Genomic DNA, 22,875 nt, shown 5'->3' with positions numbered 1-22,875 from the left:
GAGTTTGATTATTAAACACCTGCATTAGTCTTCTTCGGGTTAAATCTGCTTGGTGTTCTATAATTTTCTTGTACTTGGATATTGATACTCTTGTCTAGGTTTGGGAAGTTCTTTGTTATGATCCCTTTGAATAAACTTTCTACCTCTATCTCTTTTTCTACCTCCTCTTTATGGCCAATAACTCTAAGATCTGCCCTTTTGAGGCTATTTTCTAGATCTTGTAGGCATGCTTTATTCTTTTTTATTTTGTCTTCTCTGCCTGTATATTTGCAAATAGCCTGTCTTCTAGCTCACTGATTTTTTCTTCTGCTGGATCAATTCTGCTATTAAGAGGCTCCAGCCGGGCACAGCACGTTGGGAGGCCAAGGCGGGCAGATCACCTGAGTTCAGGAGTTCGAGACCAGCCTGGCCAACATGGTGAAACCACGTCTCTACTAAAAATACAAAAATTAGCCAAGTGTGGTGGCGTGTGCCTGTAATCCCAGCTACTTGGGAGGCTGAGGCAGGAGAATTGCTTGAACTCTGGAGGCAGAGGTTGCAGTGAGCTGAGATCACACCACTACCCTCCAGCCTGGGTGACAGAGTAAGACTGCATCTGAAAAAAAAAAAAAAGAGAGAGAGGAGACTCTGATGCATTCTTCAGTATATCCATTGCATTTTTCAACTCCAGAATTTCTATTTGATTCTTGTTAATTATTTCAATCTTTTTGTGAAATTTATCTGATATTATTCTGAATTCCTTCTTTGTATTATCTTGAATTTCTTTGGGTTGCCTCAAAACAGTTATTTTGAATTCTCTGTCTGAAAGGTCGCATATATCTGTTTCCCAGGTTTGGTTTCTCATGCCTTAATTAGATTGTTTGGTGATGTCATGTTTTGCTGGATGGTCTTAATGCTTGTTGATGTTTGTCAGTGTCTGGACATTGAAGAGTTAGGTATTGTAATCTTCACAGTCTGGGATTCTTTATACCCATTCTTCTTGGGAAGACTTTCTGGGCAGGTCCAGAAATGCCATTCAAGAGTCAAGCCTTGGAACTGGGGACCCCAAGAGTCTGCTTGTTGCCCTACCCCACCATAGCTGAGCTGTTACCTGATTTTTGGTTCTTCTGAAGGTGCTATTTTTGCCTAGATAGTTGTTACATTTGGTGTTCCTGTGGGGTTGGGGGACAATCAGTGGGGCCTTCTATTCCACCATCTTGCTCCCAAAGGAGTAAATATTATTAATAATAAGATCAGCATCCAATTCAAGAACTTAGAGAGTAGGCAAAGCAAACATAAAGTATAATAAAAGAAAAATGTGTGTATTAATAATATATAAAACAAAATTGAAAGCTCTGAAAAGACTAATAAATAGGTTAACATGGCATGTTTGAGCAAGAAAACCACTGGAAACATTACAGCTACTAGTATATTGGAAATAATCCCTGTACATCTGGAACAAGAGAAAAATGACTTCAGGTTCTGTTTATGTTTAATTGGTTGTTCTAGCCAGCATTGTAGGTAAAAGAAATAAATAAAAGGTAGAAAGAAAAAAGAGAAACCTAATTGTTATTAGTAAAGAGACTTCATTGAAAAGCTACTAGAAAATAATACAAAAGGTCAGGAAAATTGCTAGATATAAAATAAGCCACCTTTGTGTAACCCAGCAAAAGACAATTAGAAAATTCAGTTTAAAAGCAGATACCATGAATACAGCAAAAATTAGAAACATGTAGTAATAAATCTAACAAAGGATTTTTAGAAATCTTTACAAATAAAATTACAAAATTTTAAGGTAAGACACAAAGAAGATGATAAATAGAAAGATATACTATACTTAAAGCAGAATGACTCAGTATCAGAAAGATTTCAATTCTTTCTGTATTCATTTATAAATTCTAATAAGAGCTCACACAAGGGTGGTTTTGTTGGTTGTTTTCAGGAACTTGACAGTCTGATTAATCTGATTCCAAAATGTATACAAAGAGCTAAGCGTCAGTCATAACCAACACAATTTTGAAGAAGTTGGGAAGATTAGCCCTACCACATGTCAAGAGCTACTGTAAAAGTATAGTGATTAAGACATTGGGATATTGGAGCAGCAATAAATAAATATACTAGGTTCAGAAATAGACTCATGTGTGCCTAAGGATGTATTACAAATCAGTGTGGTAAGGATGCAATAAATGATGCTAGGAGATATAATTATTCACATGAGGAAATAAAATAATAAGATCCCTTTCTCACAACATATAATAATTAAATCCCATGTGGAATGTAGGTGTAAAGGTGAAAAGAGTAGTAAAGATTTTATGTTTTTTAGAAGAAAATGTATGAAGTATCTTTGTGGCCACTCGGCAGGGAAGGATTTCTTAAGACTAAAACCCATTTACGCCTAGTGTTCCATTATTGGAACGCTAAGCATGTGAGAGTTATTTATTATCCTACTGCTCAAGATCATCGCCAAGGCCTGATTGCAAAAATTCAAAAAAATTGCAACCTCAGGCATAAATGGGTTAAAAGACAAACTATAAAGAAAAATAATAATAGGTTGAATATATTAAAACATTTTTGAATAGCAAATAACACCAACAGCATTTTTTAAAAACTTCAGAATAGGAGACATTTATAGTATATACAACCAACAAAAATTAATATGCATTTTGTATGAAGGAATCTTACAAATAAATATTTAAAAATTCAATCCAATGGAAAAATAGGTGAAAGATGTGAACAAGCAATCGACAGAAAAAAAATAAAAATGGCTGATAAACACACAAATATTTGCCTTAGCTCACTAGTAATCAAGTAAATGCAAATTAAAAAAATGAAATTTTATTTCATACCAACCAGTTTTAAGAATTAAAGTGTGAAAGTGCCAAATAAGAATAAATTGGTAAAACCAATTGGAAAAGTCAGTTTGACTTTACTTAGTAAAGTTAAACATTTGCATATCTTGAAGGAGGAATTCCACTTCTAGGCATATATCTAGAAACATGATTAGATGTGTTTGCCAGGGGACATGCACAAGGATGTTTATACTAGCATTATTTTGAAATAGCATGATACTCAAAAATAAAATTCTGTATTTCTATCAACAGAAGAAAGTACAAATAAAAAGTGGGATATTTGTGTAGTGGACTACAGCATAGTAGATGAAATGTATAAATTCCATGAGATACATTAACATGGGTATGTTAATAAATTTAATAAACAACATAATAACAACATAAATTTAAGCAAAAACAAAAACAACTTGCAGAAGGATGAATATTATTTGATACCATTTCTAGGAAGTTTTAGAACAATCAAAACAATATTTTATATTTTTAAAGAATACATCCATAGGCAGTAAAATAATTAAAAGAGAGTGGAAATCGTAAACTCCAATTGTAGGATTTTTCTGTGAAGGGAGGTAGGGAAGGAGGCAAATGGGCTCAGAGAGGGAAGGATACACTGGGATTTCAAATCTAACTGAATTGTTTGTTTTTTTCCCCAACATTTTATTTGATAATAATTAAAGATTCATAGGAAGTTGCAAAAATTGTGCAGATATGTCCTGTGTACCCTCCACCCAGTTTCCCCAATGATTATGCCTTGCATGACTATAGTTATTATAGTTGTGAATTTGACATTGATCTCATGTGTTTGTGTAGCTCTATGTCATTTTGTTACATGTGTAGATTTGTGTAATCACCACTTCAATCAAGATTCAGAACAGCCCCAATCACTACAATGATCTCCCTTGTGCTATGCTTTTATAGTCACAGCCACACCCCTTTGCCACCACACCTACTCCCTGGTAACCACCTAATATGTTCTTCATCTCTATAAAATATTGTCTTTTTGAGACTGTTATATAAATTAAACCATATAGTGTGACTTTTTGAAATTGGCTCTTTTTCTACACAGCATAATGTCTTTGATCCTTGAGATCCTCCAAGCTGTTGTATGAATCTGTAATCCATTCCTTTTTATTGCTGAGTAGTATTCCATGATATGGTTGTAACAGTTTTTAAACTATTCACCTATTGTGGGGCATTTTAGTCTTTTCAATTTTTGGCTACTACAAACAACTGCATATAAGTTTTGCTGCAATTATAATTCTTTTTCTCCGGGATAAATGCTACAGAGTGAATTATGGGGTCATATGGTAAATGCATATTTAGTTTTTAAAGAAAATTAAAACTATTTTCCAGAGTTTTCAAACTATTTTCCAGAGTTGCTGTACCATTTTATGGCACAGCCATATGTTGTTGTTCCCTTAATGACATGTGAGAGATCCAGTTCTCTCCATCTTTGTAAGCATTTGGTATTGTCACTATTTTTTATTTTAGTAGTTCAAAGAGGTGTGTAGTGATGTCTTATCATAGTCTTAATTTGCATTTCTCTGATGGATAATGTACTAGTTTTCTGTTGACACTGTAACAAATGACTGTAAACTTAGTGGCTTAAAACAACATAAACTTACGATTTTACAGTTCTGTAGGTTAGAAGTCTAACACAGTTTTCACCAGACTGAAATCAAATTGTTGGCAATCTTTTCTGCAGGTTGTAAGGGAGAATTCGTTTCCTCGTCTTGTCTAACTCCTAGGCTCTACTCATATTCCTTGGCTCATGGCTCCCCTTCCTCTGTCTTCAAATCCAGCATTTGTGCGTTCAGTTCTCATATCACATCATTCTTACCTCTTCTGCCTGGGTCTTCCACTTTTCAGAACCCCTGTGATTAAAGTAGCCCCAACCAAATAATCTGAAATAATGGCTGTATTTTAAGGTCAGCTAATTGGCAATCTTAATTCCATCTGCAACAACAGCCCCCTTTGCCATGCCAGAATAACTGGTTCTGAGGATTGGGTGTAGACATTTTTAGGGAGCCATTGTTCTGCCTATCATAGGTAGATATGTTGAGCATCTTTTCATGTGCTTATTTGCCATCCATATGTCTTCTTCAGTAAAAAGTCTATGTCTTTTTGCCATTTTCAAATTGTATTGTTTGTTTTATTAGTATTGAGTTTTGAGGGTTTAATTTTTTTGTTGTAGATATAAGTCCTCTATAATATTTGGTTTACAAATATTTTCTTTCAGTCTATAGCTTGTCTTTTCAATCCCTTAGCAGGGGCCATTCACAAAAGTTTTTAATTTTGATGAAGTCCAATTTATTGATTTTTAAAAGTAAATTATGCTTTTGTTGTCATTCTGTACAAGAACTCATCACCAAGCACTAAGTCCTAACGTTTTTCTCCTATCTTCTAGAAGTTTTATAGTTTTACATTTAATTCTACCACCCATTTCGAGTAATTTTTGTATAAATAGTGAGGTGCAAGTTGAGATTTATTTTATCTATTTAATTTGTCTGTGAATGTCCATATGCATTGCTCCAGCACCACTTGCTGAAAAGACTATCCTTTCTCTACAGAACTGCTTTTCCACTGATGTTAAAAATAAATTGGCTGTATTTGTGTGGGGATGAATTGTTTCATTCCTTAAGAAAAAGAGGAAATATAATAAACTATTAAAGTCTAATAAGGCTAAGGGCATAGTCATGTGTTGTTTTTTATATTTTTCTGTTATATTGAAATATTTTGAAATCAATAATATAATAAGGAGGCATTTGCACCCTCAAACTCTGAAAATATTAGGCAAGTGGGTAATGCTATAGTGAGATGTTGATCACAGTGGATTGGAGACTAATAGCTGTATGATATTGACACGGTTACTGGCCTCTCTGGGCTTCAGTTTTTTTTTTTTGGTGAGCTGAGAGGGCTGAACTAGATGACTCCTGGAGTCTTTTGACATTTGCATGCTCACATAGTATGTGATGCTCCTCATTGTTGAGTATAGAGTAAGAGATGTGGAGCGGGATCTAGGCTGTCATTCTGGTTTACAGCCTAAAGATGAGAGACTGTTTATATTTCCAAGTGGAGGCTGCCTAATTAACTACAGATTCATAGTGGTTGGGGGCAAGCCCTCTTTTTCAAACTACTTTGGGAGGTTTTATTATACCTGCAATAATCATTGTACTGTAGAAGATATCATTGTAGTTTCTTATAAATACCTCACACACTTCTTCTAGATTTTATAATGGGGTCACTATATGATGCTTCTTGGGATCTGATTTACAATTTATAAACAAGTCTGAAATATAAATAAGAAAATACAATGTATAAAATTCCTAGGGGTTTAGTCAGCAGAATTCCAAATAGGAGTTTAATCCTCTAAGGAGCACTTACAGTCTTCTTAGAAATAAACACATTGTAAATTGATTATGAGAAAATATTTATCATACACATTTTAATTAATAATTTAGCTGTTATATTTTAATTAGAAAAGAGTTTCTGATTTTCTTTATGGCTATGACTTTAAGCCTGTTATCTAGAACACAGTTTATATTTTCTGGTTTCATCATGACAGAAGGCATTTTGAGAAGGGCTAGAGCAAGAAATTAGCAACAGGACATCGATTTCGTCTTCTTTGTTTACTTCTTCTGGCTAGTAGCAGAATTTTTTTCTATCAGAAATTTTGGCATCAATAAAATATTAAAGGATTACAAACTTCATCCATCATATGCCAACAAATTTGATAACTTACATGAAATGTACAAATTTCTAGAAAGACAGAAACTACCCAAAACGACCCAATAAGAAATAAAAATTCCAAATAGACCTACAACAAGTAAACAGATTGAATTACTAATTTTAAAATTTCCCACAAAGAAAGTCCCAGGCCCAAATGGCTTTACTCATGCATTCTAACAAAAATTTAAATAAGAATTACCACAAATCCTTCTCAAGTTCCTTCCAGAAAGAGAGAAATTGGAATTTTCATTCATTGTTGGTGGTAATATAAAATGGCACAGTCTCTTTGGAAAGCTATTTGGCAGTTTCTGAAAACATTAATTCTAGAGCTGCATATGACCCAGCAGTTTTTGTACTCCCTAGTATATATCCAAGAGAAATACCATATATCTACAAGAAAACTTTTACCCAAATGATCATAGTAGCATTATTTATAATAGCAGAAAATAGAAACAACCCAAATGCCTATCAACAAGTGAGGTGACAATCAAAATGTGATATATCCATACAGTGAGGTATTATTGAGAAATAAAAAGAAATAAAGTATTGATATATGCTACAACATGGATGAACCTTGAAAATATTATGCTTAGTGAAGGAAGCAAGTCACAAAACACTACTTCTTGTATGACTCAATTTATATGAAGTGTCCAGAATAGACAAATCTGTGAAAGTTGGTTAGTGTCTTCTGACAGCTAGGAGGTTTGGGACAAGAGGGAGTGATTGTTAATGGACCTGTGGTTGAAATGTTATTGAATTGATTGTGTTGATGGTTGCATCACTTTGAATCTTGTAGAAACGACTGAATTGTACACTTCAAATGGTATGTGAATTATATCTCAAGAAAACTGTTTTTTAAAAGTAATGTGAATATGTATGTTGAGATAGCATGGCATGTAGAAGTTATGCAGGGGAGTGGTTAAGATCATCAACTTGGGCCAGAGTGCCTAAGGTCAACCTCACCATAACAGTTGTGGGACCTTACAGGTTTCTTAATTTCTCTGTGTCTCAGTTTCCTCACCTGTAAGCATAATAATAGTGCCTTTATCATGGTGTTGTCTTTAACATTAAATGAGCTAATATTTGAAAAAGCATTTAAAACAATATGTGGCACAACATAAGCACTATATGTGTTTGAGAAATAAATAAATATAGGAAGACTACAATATTTGTTCATTGGAAAATTACCTTTTATTTCAAGAGTTTGATCTTCCTATTCTGTTAAAATTTCCCTTTGTAAAAAAAAAAAGGAAATGTTAGTTACAGTAGATGGCAGTTATTTTGTAATGTCTTTAATTTGCTAGAGGAACAGTTGGCACTTCTATATTGATCTCAAAGTAATTTTAAAAATATTTTTTGAAATTGTACTTTTCCATGAAATCTGAAATTAGAGAACCATGGTTCTATAACTATGTCTTTGTTCAGTGGCCTTTGGAACCAGGTGGCTCAAAAAATTAATAACCATTCAAGTTTTAACATTAGAAGAGTATTACAGATATTCAGCTACCTAGAAAAATACTTATCATATAGGAGATGTTAATGAATGTGCATTGGAATGAATGACAAGAATGGATCCTAAGTGTGTGACTTGCTCAGTGTGTGTGTGTGTGTGTGTATGTGTGTGTGTGTGACAACAACCTCTTTCTACTGGTATCCTAAAGTCTATATAGTTATATCTGATATGCTTGAGTTTGCATGTTTCAGCTAACCTTATTCCCATGAGATTTCACTTTGAGGTATTTATATGGATTCTAATCTTGCAGCCGAGTTTTAGAATCCTATCCTCCAAGTATTAAGGGATAATTGGGATTATTTAATACCCCTCCCCAATTTTTCTGTAATGTTTTCTATTAGTAGTATGGCTGCTTCTGTGTTTGCATGTGTTCACTATTTTGATTTCCAGTTTCTATTACATTTTTATGTTTCTTCCTAGTTTCTGCAGACTATTTAAATAATTTTATTTGGTCTGTCTCACCCTCTGTGTTGGCACTTTGAATATCTTTAAGAGAAACTTGAAAATATTTTAGCTCCATAGAGCACGTTTCAGTTTACCTTTTGTATTCCATAGCCTGGATGTAAGGCTTCTTTATGTTTTGTGAACAGTTAGAAACACACTGACTGCTATGAAAATGCTTAGTAATAATTATGCTTCCTGGATCCTTGCGAAATAACCTGCTTTACTCAATTTAGTACACAAGTTATTGAGAAACGTCTATAGCCTTTTTCATGCAGTGTAGGACAGTAGCTCAGTGCATAGGGTCTGAGGTGCTGTCACATCTTTCTTGATGTCTCAAAAACATACCATTGATTTTGCTTTCCAAGTCTAGATTTACCAACATGTGAGACTGATGCTGCAGTGCCAGGAGAATTATTACTGATCATAATCCAAGAAGAACTGACCAGAGAATTAAAGCATTTAAAGTTGCAAGAAAGTAGGATTATTCCTTGACTCAAAAGGCTTAGTATAACCTACTTGCACCCCTGTAAGCATCTAAATTATTGTCTTAAGAGAACAGAACCATAATGATAACCACAGTATTGCTTAATATCTGCTGCTGTTTTAAAGCATTTCCCACAGTATTTCATTGTGTCTTAATGTTACTAAACTTTATATTGCAATTGCTTAGAACTGCTTTAATCGAAGCAATTTAAATTTACATATCCTATTGAGCCACTTTGTGTGTGAAACACTAACATGTGATAGTGGTTCTTTTTTATAGATTACAAAGTTACAAACAGTTGGTTATAGATCTTATCTGTGAAAGTAAAAAGCCTTGAACAAGGCTAATGAGTATGATTAGAGGGAATTTATTAAACAATTGACTAAGGCAGTCCCCCTCCCTCTATAATATGTCAGCTCACAGCGGGATGTCTCCAACATTTGTTGTCTGTTTAACTCATTTTTGGCGTACAACTATTATGCAACTGTTTCAAATATTAATAGCTCCTCTCCATAGCTAAACTGTGATCTTGATTTTATACCAGCCCTAATAGTGCCAAGGACAGAGCTGACAACATCTTAGGAGCTCAAGATGAAGAATTTGAGGTCATTGTCCTGAGAGGTCATGTTTATTTACATAGCAGGGAATGGTTATATAGGATTACAACTGTCTTATTTGAATAATTTACTGTAGCCTTTTGAATGTGTATTTTTTTCATACAATTTTCAGTTACTTTGTCTCTTTGACATGTTTCCATGTATTGTTCAAGGCATGGATTTTTATTGGACATACTGGTTGCAAGTGATGATAATCCAACTTAAATGGATCTATCATTGAAAATTCTAGGGTTAGGTCTGGATCCCAGGCTACAAAAATATCATTAAGACCATTTTTTTCCATTGCACAGCTCAGTTTTTCTCTGCATCAGCTTCATTCAAGTAGACTCTACTCCTGCAACCCTGTCACCAACATAAATAATTTGCCACAAAGTTTATATATTATTGTTTCAGCAATCTCAATAGAACAATAGCTTCTCTATTTGTTTTAAATAAAAGTCTCAGGATTGCATCTCACAAGACTGATGCAGGTCATATGACCCCAATTGAACTAATCACTACAGCTAGGACAGTGTCATGCACCAAGACTGACTGAGATGAGAGAAGAGAAGTGTGGATTCACCAAAGAAGATCATGGTGTTACTATCAGAAAATGGAAGAATGAATCTGTTCTCCCCACCCCACAAAAATACATAGTTTTAATTTCTTTCTACTTTATGAAGTATTCCCAATTATATTTCTTTTTCTTTTATGCATGAACATACATTTTCTTTCCTCTGTAACAAACTTCTACCTTTAACATTCCCCAGGTCATCACTGCATTCTCCATGTGAACAGGTAGGAATAATGAGAGATCAGGGAAAAAAGCAAACCTTAACTCCTGTTCCTGCCAGATTTTATGCCAAAGCCTACCTACTTCTGAGGGATGATGTTTAACTTTCCATTGCATCCTAAGCTCCACTTCACTTTAGGCTGCCAAATGATTTTAGAAAACTCCTCAGTGAAGATTGTGTAAACATAATAGTGGTTGAGACCTTTACTTATGTCATCATACTCATTTAGTCTAGCACTTTTCCTCTATCATTGACTCAAAGTTCTCTTTAGCCAAACATCATTATGTCAAAGATCATGGAATACTTTTGTAATATTGAAAGAAGGCCCAGCTTCTCCTTTCCTAAAAGTGTTATGTCAACCTCAATTAAAATCAGTAGTCCAGTTGTTTTTGCCAAAACAAGAATGAATTACATTGGTGATGGAAGTCCCTCTTCTAGTGGCAGAGAGAGAATCTAGAATAATTCACCCACTCTGGATATGGGTGGTTTGCAAGGAATGAAAAATACAAACTAGAATAAGTTTCCACTTTGCAAAGGACATCACATTTGCCCACTTTTGTCTAGGTAGCAGTGTTCAAGAATGGGGACTTGTTTTTTCTTCAGAACCTCTTGTCTAGTAATTTTAGTGAATGATTTCTTCAAAAACTCCACTATTTCAAAATAATTAAAAACTCATTTGAAAATCAATAAAGCCCTCAAGATGTTTTTTAAGAGTTTCTAGATTCACATTTTAGTTTCTCACTTTAAAATCATTGTGTTTTTTAAAATTAAATTTGAGCCTTTCATAATTTATTGCTAATTGAAAACAAAATCAACAACAAGCATAAAATCCCAGTTGTAATCCAGCACAGCCTCCCAGATGCTTGTTGCCCTATTTTGATATGTCCTTTCTTTTGAAGAGCTTGGGTGTTATGTGGTCAGCACTATCCAAACAATTAATGTGAGTGAGTGAAAATGCCCCTTCAGCAGAAATAGTTTCTTCTGTGAGGCTAAACTGCCATTAGAATGAAGAAGAGTTATGTAAGACTATTTTTTATCCAAACTGATTGGGCTGAATTCCAGATTTCTCTAATGAAACCTTGCTGAATAACTGCTATGCTTGCAGCTGTGGAAGTATTCAAAATCAAGTGCTGATTCTTGCCAATTGATCTACTACTTCGAAACTGCAGTTCTAAAAGCTAAACCCAAGTAATTGTTCAAAGAAATTGATTGTACAGGAATTTACTTTTGATGATAGTAAGTGGGCCAGAATCTAGGACATGAACATGTCAGTTGTTATGACAACTGTTGAAGGAGATCTGTCTTGATAGCATGGAGTTTTCCGTTGGTGTTTGGCAAATAATGCCATCCTTCAGAACTCAGGAGACCATTTACAAATTAAGGATGATGATACTTATATCTTCCTAGCTTCTCTGAAATATTCTGAAAACTTTAGTTCAAGATCTAAATATTTTTCTTTTATTCTTTAACGTAAAAAAACTTAGCAATCTTTAAGAACATTGGGATCAAGCATCTTAGGCTAATCTCAGGATAAAACGTTGTGACTGACAAAAACAATGCTTTATAAGAAAAGTAGCTATGTTAACCTTGTGAGAGGAATGACTTGATCTTGTGATTGTCATTTTTAAATGCAAATAATACATCATAAGCTGAAAACATAGTACTGACTAAAGATTGCTCTTAAAAGAGGACCAAAGTTCTGAAGTGAATATATTGAAGTGCCAGGATGTTTATTTTTTATGAATGGTGAGCCACATATACTTCTACTATTATAGTCTTACAGTGTCTCAAAATTTTTAGCTTTCCAATGCTTGGCTTCTTATTATGTGCAGGAAGAAGAGAATATTGATATTTCAAAATCTAGATGTATCAGCAGACTTATATTGAAATTGTTTTAAATTGATCCCTAATTATTCTTAGTTCCCAGCTGTTACCTTATATATTGCTGCATAATAAATGCCCTAAAATTTAATGGCTTAAAACCATAGCCATTCTCACTGTTTGTCATGATTCTTTAATCTGACATGGGCCCAGCTGGGTAGTTTTGTGGCTGGCAGTCACTCACGGCTGTATTTAGCAGGCAGGTTTGCAGTGAGCTGGAGCTAGGCTCAGTTGGGATGCTGGGATGACTTCTCGCTCTCTGTGTAGTTTCTGGGCCTCTCTCTTTTCACATAGTCATTCCATGTGGCTTTTTTTTTTTTTGGTAGTTTAGCTTCTTACACAGCAGCTCAGGGTACCCAAAAATACAAAAGTAAAAATTTCCAGGCCTTCTTAATCCTTAGACCCAGAATTGGCACAGCTCGCTTTTGCAGCATTCTATTTATTGGTTAAAGGAAGTCACAGGGCCAACCCAGATTCAAGGAGAGAGGGGGATACAAGGATGTGAATGCTGGGAAGCACAGCTCATTGAGGGGCACCCAAGTAATCATCTCCTGCATGATCATTTATTGATTCATTCAAATGATGTGCAATATTTCTCTGTTCATTATGAGAAATACTAGTTACCCATATACTCTCTTGTGTCATGGATAGATGGATTTAGTTAGACCTAGTTCCTATTAGTAGGGCTTTGCATAGCCTTTGCTAATCTCTGAAAAATATCTTCTGTATATCAATCATGGTAAGGCAGACATGACCTTGATTTGTAGAGGTGACAGTTTATAAGGAGAGGCAGATATAATCAAATAACTAAACAAATATATGTATTCATGTGTCTGTGTGTTTATAGTTATAAACTGTATTATAATGGTAGAGGGAAAGTATAGGGTGCCATGAGAGTACATGAATATTAGGAAAGGGAAGTCAGGATAATATTCCCTGAGAAAGAGATGTGTGTTTGAATTATTTAAAGAGCAAGGAGAGTAGAGTAGAAGAGTAAAGTGATAGGCAGTGGGAGACATGCATTCCAGGAGGCGACCTTGAGGTGGGAGAGAACGTGACATTGAGGGGAGAAGGGTGTTTGAGGAAATGAATGTAGACAATGTGATTATAATGCAGAAAGTTAGGGAAAAAGTGATGTGACGTGCGACTGCAATGAAAAAATGGGAGCCAGAGCACATAGGGACTTACTGGCTATGATAAGAATTTGTAAGAGCAATAGAATAGCACTGAAATATTTAAGAGATCATCTGAAGATCATGGCAAATAACAAGACTGACAATTTGTAAAAATAAATCTAGCCTTTGTGTGGAGAACCAATTTAAGAGGCCAAGAGTGAATGTGCAAAGACTAATTAGGAGGTTTTTACAAAAGTAAAACCCTTCCTTCCTTCCTTCCTTCCTTCCTTCCTTCCTCTGTTCCTCCCTCCCTCCCTTTCCTCCCTCCCTCCCTCTCTCCCTCTCCCTCCCTTCCTCCTTTCCTCTCCTCCTCCCTTCCCTCCCTTCTACCCTTCCTCTCCTCCTCCCTTCCCTCCCTTCTACCCTTATTTCCCTCTTTCCTATCACACAATCATTTGTTCAATATATACTTATGGAATGCTACTGTAGCCAGGAACTCATCTGGGTGCTAAGGATCTATCAATAAACAAAACAAAGTCCTTGACCTCATGGAACTTACATTCTAGGTATTGTATGAAATATTTCTCACTATCCTTTTTACATACTGTCAGTTCTCTAATCTTTATCTTTTATGCACAACTGAAAGGGAAAGGGAACTAATAATTACCAAATGCCAATCATATATTAAGCATATCCACCTATGTTATGATATTTAATAACTAATGGCTTACTGTGATTCTGACTGTCCCATTTAAATTCTGATTGTAGAAATATATTTTGTTTTTGTGATTGATTGGGGAAACTTTAAATATTCAAGAAGTTAGGTATAATTATGTGTTTATGCACTATGTGCATATGTGTGTATGTGTATCTATCTATATATCTGTTTGTATATTTTCCCCTCTGTCAAAAAATAGGTGGTTAGTTCAAAGACTGATTGGAAATTATTTTAATACAGACTGAAGATGACAGACTGTCATCTTCAAGGTTATAATTTGGGATGGCGAGGTTAGAATTAATCAAGGTTATGGGTTGGGATGGTGAGGTTAGTTTAATACCATTTAAAATATTAATATCCAGGTGGTGTGTGTGTGTGATGTGTAGAAATTAACAAAGACACCTGAGTGAAGAAGGATGGCTTGGGACTGGAGATGTCAGATGGCATTGATGACAAAGAGTTTGGGGAAAAATGAGAACAGAACAAGAAACCAGTACCACTCTTGAAACCAGTTTAGGGTAGCCTTCACTCTTGTTTCTTCTGATTCCAGCCTGCTTTCTTTTAGCTTTTGCCTACAGATGACCTTCCTTGCAGCATTAAAAAAAAGAAGTTGTTAAAAATGCACTTAAAAAATAATGCTTTTTTTTCAATTAAAAAATTAAATGTCTGCATTTCAAGGCATCTTTCCTACATTTATAAAACTATCTGGAGTCAAGGCACGTGCATTAAGGCTTACATTATTTTTGTGAAGGTTCATTCCAACGGGGTCTTTTCTTTGGTTTTCTGGGGCACCCTGTTTTATTTATTTGAGCAGCTGTGATTTAGGATTCATTGTCACTTTAATATTATAGCTCTAATCTCTTGAAGTCTAGTACTTTGTTTTAATAGTTCACAACTGGGAATTAGGAAGTTAACCTCTGCTGTCACCATATGTGACATGGATATAAAGAAAGATTTCTTAGCATAGTCACTTTAAAGAACCTTTTCATGTCAATAAGAAGCATTTAATAGTCAATTTACAGGTTATTACTTTCCTTTCAAGAAATATCCAACTACTTTGATTTATTAAAATATTTTTTAGGTTTATATTCAAATAACAAAGTTGACAGGATTTAGAATATTGTACTTTTATATATCCATTATATTCTCTAGGTTTGCTATTATGCTTTTTGTTCTAGCTATATTTAACCTGCATATACATATACTTATTGATTTAATATTTTGTTACAGTTTCAAAACAAACATTAGTGTGTCAGTAGCCCAGTCATTAGGAGCATGAACTCTAAAATGAGATTACCAAGGTATAAATTCTGATTCTGTCACTATGTGACCTTCTCCAAGTTGCTTAATCATTCTGTGCCTCAGTTTTTCTATCTGTAAAATATAAATAGTAATATGATCTATCTCATAAGATTTTTATTCTATTTAAATGAGGTAATATATGTACTGTACAGTACTTAGTAGAGTGTTAGGTACCCATTAAACAAAAGGTAGCTTTTAGTTACCATTATTATAAAGTGGAACCCCAGAGAGTTCCCATGTTAGAATTCAGCAAAGTGAGGAGTTGGGTTCTCAGCTTTGCAGGTTGAGCAATTCAGTTTTATCAGTGATCTCAGATTTAATAATCTCACAGTCTCTCAGATGATTGAACAAATGAACCTAATAGTGACTAATGTAAGAGACAGAAGCTCCATTTATAAAAGTAACAGGAAAATATTTTGAAACAATTACTGAGGTGAGTTTTTTTTTTTTTTTTTTTTTCATGCAATCCCTTTTTACCTGTAGTTCTGTTTGCCTCTTCAATCTAGATCTCGGTCTCTGTGCCTCAGAGAAGGGAGATTTTATTAGACTAAAATCTAATGGAGGAAAAAAAAGTTTATTAATTGTCTTTGAGGTTTGACATTCTAAAGCCCTGGTATAAATACGAGGCAGGTAAGAAAATTCATTCAGTCAAGCCTTGTTTGCTCTGCCTGCTGACTAATGATGAAGATCCTCTTGACATGGATAGAACAAAGGAACTAGGGAAGATGGAAATGAAGTAAATGCAGATGTTGGTCCCTGAAAAGTTCTATGCCCTGCACCCCACTCCAAAACTGAGATCCCTGAGGAGGCAGCGATAATAGTTTGAAATGAATTTGAGGCTCCAAGAGCAGAAGGACCTGTCCTTTGCTTCCCAGGTGGTACGCGGGAAAATACCCAGATGCTGGAATTTTGTCATATCCTGGGATAGTATGACACCAGTTGAATAGGGGTGATGCTATAATACAGCATGATGTGGTATCTTGGGCCAAGAAAGCCTAAGTTAACTTCACTGAGTTTCTTATGATCCCTAGAGTGGCTTGCTCTTTCCCTCTCCCCACCCCCCCAGATTAAAAATGGCCACAAATTCTTTCTACCTCCCATGAAGGGACAGAGTCTAATTCCTCTCCCCTTGAATGTGGGCTAGCCTGGTGGCTTAATTGAGGAATAGAATGCAGCATAAGTGAGCATCTGTGACTTCCAAGGCTAGATAACAAGAAGTTTTGCAGCTTTCACTTAGATTTCTTAGAATGCTCCCCACAAAGAAAGCCAGCTGTCACATAACAAGTCTGACCATGCTGCTGGAGAGCCTACCTGGGCAGGTGCTGAGATTGCCTGTAGAGGAGAGGGAGGAGCTCAGTTAAGTCCTGTCTTCCATCCATCTCACCAACATGACTGGCATGTGAATGAAGCCGTCTTGGATTTCCAAACCAGTTCAGTCACAGTGAAACACCACCAAGTGACCCAAGGGAAGCAGAATCACACAACCCAGTTCTTAAAAATATGACCAATGGGGCATGAACATTATAAAAATAATTATTGTTGTGGCCATTAAGTTTTGGATGGTTTACTTCCTCACAGTAGATAACCAGGTCATAGCTCTTCATGTGCTCTTAGAAGAGGGCTGCAATAGACAGAGTTGTCTAACTTCAACCTCAAGAAGTCTTTTGGTCAGAGAACTCACAAACTGACTCCCAGGGGAACACTTTGGAACAATGCTATAGATTATATTTTGCAATTATGCAATATCTACCTTAAAAGGACCTCAGGGGAGCCTCTTTTTTTAAGTTTGAACAGGAAAACTCATTCATTTGCTCATCAGCAGTGGGCATTAGCATGGACAAATGTTGACAGAGAAGCAAACAATACTGCCATGATTGGTATCATTGGAGTTGTACAACACTGCAGCCTTGCTAGCCACCCACTTACTCTCTAAGTCTTAGACACTACCCAGGAAAAAGGCGGGATGGTGAGGAACCTTCATTTCACTGGAAATATCCTCATATGGCAGAAGAACCTGTGGTTTGTCTGAAGACTATCATCTTGAACTAAGTTGGTTATTTGCCAGTAGGAAAAAATGGAGTTTGAGAATTAAGAATAGTAATAGAAAAATGAAACAGTTATTTTTTAGCACAATTGAGTTTGCAGCTTGTGAGATCAATATCTACCATATTAATTAAATACGTGAAGTACAGCCAGTAAGCCAATTAGAAAATCCCCATTATCTGATTAGCTCATCTCTTCCTGTGTCCATTTGTTCTTTTACAGTGGGAATGGTTTTTCGGTTGTGATCAGAACCCTTGTGTCTGCTCCAGTATGTACTCATGCTGGGAGGATAAATTAGTCATCAGTCCATTCAGTCATCAGAAGTTCTGAACAAAGGTAATAGGAGCTCTGTCATGTGGGTCATCGTGAGCCTGATGAACCACTTCTGCCTTACAATAGAGAACAGCTCTTTGGTGCTTAGAATTCTTGTGGTGTCCCATGCCCTCATTCAGTATTGTTCTCTTCCATACATGCTAAATAAATTATAGTAGATTCTGGCTTCCTGGTTACCATTGATTTCCTTCTAATGTGACCATTCCACAAGTAATGACAAACTTAATCGATATATATGTTTACACTGTTAATTAGGTAGACTCAAAGCTTGTTTGGGACTTTGTAATATGGTGTCTTTCAAGGATCTCCTCAGAGATCAGATTTCATTTGTTATACGTTGATTTTCCTAATTTAACTCAGAGTCCTGAGTACCTCACTGTTGCCTCCATGTACTGTCTAAGGGTCACTCTATTCTCACCATGTCCTGCAAGACGTTCAGTGCAGTGCCAACCGCACTTAACAAGAAAGATCCCAGTAAGTAAGAAAGGGGAAGCATTTACATATTTTTGCTTAGGAAATGAAAAGAAGAAAAACTTTTTACATCTCATTATAAATATCTACCACCCAGTAATTGAGTTATAGCTTATATTGTGCAATTTACAATTCATATCTTTAAAAGAGCTCACAGTTACCTCTATTTGGAAGTTTTGACAGGAAAAACCTGTTCATTTCTTCATCAAACATTCATTAATCCCTAATTAGTACCAAGTTCCATGGCAAATGCTTATTAACAGTCCTGTGAAAGGAATGTTAAAAATATATAAACCACAAGGCTCATAATAAGCATATGAAATGTTTACTTTTATTAGTCATCAGAGAGATATAAATTTAAACCTCATTGAGATGCCACTATACATTTATGAGAATGGCTAAAATGAAAAAGACTAACTATGCCATGTATTAGCAAAGATAGATATGGAGCAATTATAACTCTGGAAATGGAAATGGCACAACCAACTTGGAAAACGTTCAGTATCCCTTACAGAGTTCAATGTACATCTACCCTATGATCTAGAAATTCTATTCCTAAATTGTATTAGTTATCTGGATAACAAATTACCACAGTTAATGGCTTATAACAAGAATAAACATGTATCGTTTCAATTTCTGGGGAATCAGTAATTCAGATGAGGGTTTAGGTGGTTTGGACTCAGAGTCTCTCATGAGATTTCAGGTAACATGTTGGCCAGGTCTCCAGTCCCCTCAAAGCTTGACTGGGGCTGGAGGCTTTGCTTCCAATACAGGTTACTCATATGACTAACAAATTGAGGATGACAGTTGGCCAGAGACCTCAGTTCTTTGCCATGTGGATCCCATATACTGCTGCTGAGTGTCCTGGAAGCTGACGTGCCCTGGAGTGAATGATTCAATAGAGAGCAAGGTGGAAGCTTTTATGACCTCACTTCAAAAGTCATACTCCATAGTTTTGTGATATATCCTATTAATTTCATAAATTAGCCCTATTGAGTGTATGATGTGTGTAGGTGTGTGGGGAGAAGGGTGTGGCTATGCAAGAGCATTGAGATAAGGAAGCAAGGACTATTGCATGCTGTTTTTGGAGTTTGGCTACAAAATAGGTATTTATCCCAGGGAAATGGAATGAAAGTCCCTCAAAACCTGGTACAAGAATGTTCATAGTAGCTTTATTTATAATAGCCAAACTGGGTCAAACAGCCCAGATGTTCAGAGGAGTCTGGATAAACAAACTGTAGTATATTCACACATTGGAAATGCCTCAGTGATAAAAAAGAACTACTAGTGAATGCAATAATGTTAATACATTTCAAAAATATTATTCTGAGTGAAAGAAGAAAAAGATAATACATACCATATTATTTGACTTGTATGCAATCCTGGAATAAGCAGAACTCTAGGTGATAGAAAGCCTATGTGTCATTGCTTCTCACAGGGATAGTAGGCAGATTGACTGGGAGTGGGTAAAACGAAACTTTTGGGGTAACGGAAATATTCCATCAAATTTATCAAAATCAACTCAACAGTACACTTATGTTCTGGAAATTATATGTAAATTATACCCTGATAAAAAATACAAGGCATAATCCAAGGAACATGAAAGACAAATAAGCCATATAATTGATAAGAGAGAAATTAATACAGAGGGGAAAATATTAAAGGGAGAAACTAAGGTACATGTATTTTTCAAATAAGTAAACACATGGTAATTGTAGATAATTTTAATAATATCTTATTTTTATATTTATAATCTCCACTTCTGGAATAATGGTTGATTTATTTTATTTTGATGTAATTTCCAGTCTTTTTTCATGCATTTAAAAAATAAATAAGAACGTTTGGTATTTGAAATTTTGTAAATTCATTGTGTTTGTGTGTGTAAGTGTGTGTGTATGTGTGGTTGGCCTTACAGTATAAACTGTCCTCCAAATTATTAAAGACTATTTTTAAGCATCATTTTCAATTGTTATATTCCATTGTAAGACTATTGATAATTTATGTAACTGTTCTGTTACTGATAGACCTTTAGGTTGTTTCTCATTATTTAAATAATGCAGTGGAGTTGTTCATAAAGGGTGATCTTTAGTGTTGAGGATTATTTCCTTGGGCTAGGGTTTCCAAAATGTTCTAGATCAAAGAATATGTTTCACATTTCCATATTGCTTTCTACAGGGTTTAAATTATTATACACATTTACCAGTAGGCTATTAAAGGACTTATTTCACTATGCTTTGGTTAGGTAAGTGACCCAGGTAAGTGAAGTAGGTATTTCACTATGCTTTAATAAGCATAGTGAACACTTTGTTCATGTGTTTATTAACCATTGTAATTGAGAAAAATGGCTGAATTCAGCCTTAAAGAATGAATAGCATTTTAAATGTCAATTGAAGGCAAAGATGGGGAAGGTTATTTCTGCAATGTTCATGGCATGGCAAACAAAGTCATTCCATGTCAACCTCATGGAATTGTAAGTCATTTAGTATAAAAGCTTAGAGCAGTTGTTCTCAGTCTTGGCTGCACAATAGGATCACCTGAGGGAGAATGTAAAAATCTCCAATATCTAGGCCTTACTAGACCAATAAAATCAGGATAGTTGGGTGAAGAACTCAGGCATCAGTCATTTTTAAAAGTCCCCAGGTGATTACAATCTGTAAGCAAAATGTAAAACCAGTGGTATAGAGTGAGGTGAAATGGGATATGTTGCCATTGGAGATGAAACAGAAGAGATGAAGACCATATGTAGCAAGACAGAATGCTCTAGGACAAATTGTATACTTCGTGGGCAAATTAGCAAATGCTGTTAGGTTAGTGTCCCTTTCTTATCATCTTGGAGTCCTTTACCTTTTTCATGCACTCATGCAGTGTGCATTATTCCCAACCAACAACTAGCACCTGATCTTGTGGACAGGCTGCAAGCAAACCGCCCCCACTGCCACCCACAAGCCTGGAGACCTGGGAGTTTTTGCTCCACACCCCCAGGGCATAGGCCTGAAGCAATGATTGCTGATGATATGATATAAGTAATCCAGCTTCCTCTTTCCTAATCAAGCTAATTCTGACATGTGATCTATACTAGTCCATTCAAGTAGCCAATATGCAAACTTTGCCTTGTTATCTAGGACAAGATGAGCTTGTGCCAGAACATAAATCTGTATGCTGCTTCCTTCACAAAGAAATGGTTCTGTGAAAGAAAGGTCAGCCGAAGTAAATAGTGGACTTAGTGACTTAGCTGCAAGCACCTTATTTCATCATGGACCAGTGACACAGACGAAGGATCTGCAAACCACACTTTGGGTAGTGCTGACTTTCACTGTCTCCAGTGTGCTCTGCAGCAGTGAACCAAACTTACCCTGTGTGGACGTGCCTTTACCTTGCACTCTTGCCTGGCCTCATTTCTTTCCCTCTTTCACATCTTGCTCCTTGTTTTTCTCTGGGAACTCTTAGTTATAAATTACCTTCACATGATTCATTGTGTGAACATCTGCTTCCAGGGAGCCCAATTAAGACAGACAATAAGGAATGCATTGGAGGCCTGTGCTTTAGGAACATAATTCCAAAAGTTCATAAGAATGATTTACAAAAATGAATAAATGTAGGTAGAAAGTGAGATTGAAGACTATCACAATATCCTTTCAACCAGGAAACTCAGGAGTCCTCGTCCTCCATTACCCATATTTTAAAATATCCTTTTCTTGCCGTATCTAAGGTCCTGGCCTTAGTTTAGATGCCCATTAGTTTTGAGGTTTAGAACCACTGGTTCGCATTTCAAGATGTAACTCAAGAACCATGCCGATATTTCAATGGAGATGGTAGCTTCCTCAGAATTTGTAAACTGAAATTCCCTTTGTGAGATATGTGTTATTTACTGTAGACTTTATAGCACATAGACTGATTCTAAATTATATTTGTAAGGAAACTTAGGTGTATCCCACGTATCTGACGTGGAGCAAGTATTAAAAACTCTCTGGCCCTCAGTTTTCTCACTTCTTGAATGAGGAAAATGAACTACATTATTCCTAAGGTCTCTTTCAGTTCTAAAATGTTATGTTCAACAAGAGCTACTAGATTATGTCAGTGAAACAAACATAAAACAGATTATTCCAGTAGCAATTGTCACTTCTCAAAACAAATTGACAAAAATCATACATCTGTTGTAACAACAATTCTCCAGGAAGCTAACCTTTGCCTGTTTTTCATAAGGATATGTTTACTGCTTTTAACTTTGCTTTGGAAATGGGTAACCATCTAATTAGGTTGATGAGGTCAACATGCAGGAGCTTTGGAAAGAGATTGGATAATATTTGTGAGTGTGTATATTTGCCTAGACATGCTTTTTGTCAAGTTTATTGTACTTTAATGATTAGCTAGAAATAATAAGGCTGCTGTATATGCTATTTTATTAATGCTCTGTCATGTATGGGTTTTTCTAAGGTAATTTGAAAATACAGAGAAAATATAATTATTTGAGGGTGTTTTAGAAGAGGTGGATATGTTTATAAAATTAAATAGTAATTTAATAACACAATACTTCTCAAGACAGAATTCACCAGTATACATGGTTCATAGAGAGGGTTTGTGGAACTGAATGAGTTTTATTTTCCCTGATTTACAAGGAGCATGTAAA

At 35.5% G+C, this 22,875-nt stretch overlaps 1 protein-coding gene across 3 annotated transcripts in view; it reads left to right on the top strand.

Moving 5' to 3' along the window:
- Nucleotides 1-22,875, top strand: part of PDE4D (phosphodiesterase 4D) — a 1,555,180-nt gene that overhangs the window by 303,129 nt on the left and 1,229,176 nt on the right. The gene's annotated exons all lie outside the window — the stretch shown is intronic.

Source organism: Pongo pygmaeus, chromosome 4 (assembly GCF_028885625.2).
Source record: "Pongo pygmaeus isolate AG05252 chromosome 4, NHGRI_mPonPyg2-v2.0_pri, whole genome shotgun sequence".
NCBI lineage: Eukaryota > Metazoa > Chordata > Mammalia > Primates > Hominidae > Pongo > Pongo pygmaeus.
Note: the sequence above shows the minus strand (reverse complement) of the source record. Positions and strands in the feature narration are given on the sequence as shown.